The sequence below is a fragment of the Lotus japonicus genome, chromosome 2, assembly GCF_012489685.1.
Source record: "Lotus japonicus ecotype B-129 chromosome 2, LjGifu_v1.2".
NCBI classification, from domain to species: Eukaryota; Viridiplantae; Streptophyta; class Magnoliopsida; order Fabales; family Fabaceae; genus Lotus; species Lotus japonicus.
This window is the reverse complement of record NC_080042.1, coordinates 9569443-9571942: the sequence shown is the minus strand read 5'-3', so window position 1 is coordinate 9571942 and position 2500 is coordinate 9569443.

Sequence of the window (2500 nt, the reverse complement as noted above, 5' to 3'; positions counted from 1 at the left end):
CCCGCCGGGACATGCAACACGAATTTCGGTTCGTGCTGCGGCATCACGAATTGACCCCTGACGCTAGCGCCGTCACCGGAATCCCCACGCCAATGAGATTGTGGTCGGCATTCGGCACGTCAAGAGTGAAATCAATCAGCCACATCACATTCCAAACAGTTGGGACAACACAAAAATCAAGCTCCGAAAATGAGGATCGACGAATGCCCGACCGACGGGTTGAAGCTCACGAATTTGAGCTCGAACATGCCGGAGTCAAGCAAAAGCTTCACCAAACCTTAAGAACGCAATGTTTGTGTGCCACAACTGGGTGTGATAAGTCACAAATTGTGACTGGGTTGTCGTTTACCCATTTTGAAAAATCTCGGTCGGGACGCAATTTTTGATCGGGACATGAATTTTGAGTGATTTGATCCGTTTAATCACTCATTTGCCATGGAATGAGGTGAAAAGCTAGCCCGGGACGCTCAGGGGGGCATTCCATAGCATTTCTGAAAATTTCACGTTGGGCTGATTTTTCACCTGGATGCTCCCCCCTACTATAGGAAAACGCAACAATTCCACACTTGTACAAGATGATACCCTTTTTTTGAGGAGACATAAATTTAGTTTGGGCACCTAGAGGTCGAATTTGGACGTGATTTTTTGCAGGCATGCTTATAAAAATGAAACAAGATGGTTCCCAAAGTTTCATCAACTTCCAGCAAGGGATGGATTTAATATGAATTTTTTCTTGGGACGAAACCGAGAAAATCGGTAAAAATAGGAAAAGGTACCTTGAGGTTGAATTTTGGTCTGGATTTTTTTCTGTACATCAAGGATCATATCTCTAACATTCCCACAAAGTTTCATTACATATGCACACGGGGATTTTTTTATATGATTTTCCGACCGAAACGGGGGAAATCGGTAAAAATAGAAAACGGTACCTAGAGGTCGAATTTTGTTCTGGAATTTTTGGTGTACCTCAAGGAGCATATTTCCAACATTTCCACCAAATTTCATTGAATATGCACACGGGGATTTTGTTTTGCCACGTTTTTACCGAATCCGGTAACATGTTGGGCACCATGGCATGGCATTGACAAACCAACTTTTCATTGAGACTTGAGCTTTGCCCCTGGAAATTTGTTTTCCATGCATATTAGCCTAGGTTTCACGAGGGAGATTCATTCTTGGTGCATGAATTCTCAATGTTTCGCATGGTTTCACGTGGAATCATGGTATTTCCAAGCTTTTCACGTGGAATCCTGAGATTTCCAAGCTTTTCACGTGGAACTTGGCCAATTTCACGTGGAATGTTGAGATTTCCTTCCTTTCCACGTGAAACCTGGGCTATTTCACGTGGAAACTTGAGTTTTCCACGTGAAACCTTGGAATTTCACGTGGAATCCTGAGATTTCCTAGCTTTCCACGTGAAACCTTGGAATTTCACGTGGAATCCTGAGTTTTCCAAGCTTTTCACGTGGAACTTGGCCAATTTCACGTGGAATGTTGAGATTTCCTTCCTTTCCACGTGAAACCTGGGCTATTTCACGTGGAAACTTGAGTTTTCCACGTGAAACCTTGGAATTTCACGTGGAATCCTGAGATTTCCTAGCTTTCCACGTGAAACCTTGGAATTTCACGTGGAATCCTGAGATTTCCAAGCTTTTCACGTGGAACTTGGCCAATTTCACGTGGAATGTTGAGATTTCCTTCCTTTCCACGTGAAACCTGGGCTATTTCACGTGGAAACTTGAGTTTTCCACGTGAAACCTTGGAATTTCACGTGGAATCCTGAGATTTCCTAGCTTTCCACGTGAAACCTTGGAATTTCACGTGGAATCCTGAGTTTTCCAAGCTTTTCACGTGGAACTTGGCCAATTTCACGTGGAATGTTGAGATTCCTTCCTTTCCACGTGAAACCTGGGCTATTTCACGTGGAAACTTGAGTTTTCCACGTGAAACCTTGGAATTTCACGTGGAATCCTGAGATTTCCTAGCTTTCCACGTGAAACCTTGGAATTTCACGTGGAATCCTGAGATTTCCAAGCTTTTCACGTGGAACTTGGCCAATTTCACGTGGAATGTTGAGATTTCCTTCCTTTCCACGTGAAACCTGGGCTATTTCACGTGGAAACTTGAGTTTTCCACGTGAAACCTTGGAATTTCACGTGGAATCCTGAGATTTCCTAGCTTTTCACGTGGAAACTTGAGTTTTTCACGTGGAATGTTGAGATTTCCTTCCTTTCCACGTGAAACCTGGGCTATTTCACGTGGAAACTTGAGTTTTCCACGTGAAACCTTGGAATTTCACGTGGAATCCTGAGTTTTCCAAGCTTTTCACGTGGAACTTGGCCAATTTCACGTGGAATGTTGAGATTTCCTTCCTTTCCACGTGAAACCTGGGCTATTTCACGTGGAAACTTGAGTTTTCCACGTGAAACCTTGGAATTTCACGTGGAATCCTGAGATTTCCTAGCTTTCCACGTGAAACCTTGGAATTTCACGTGGAATC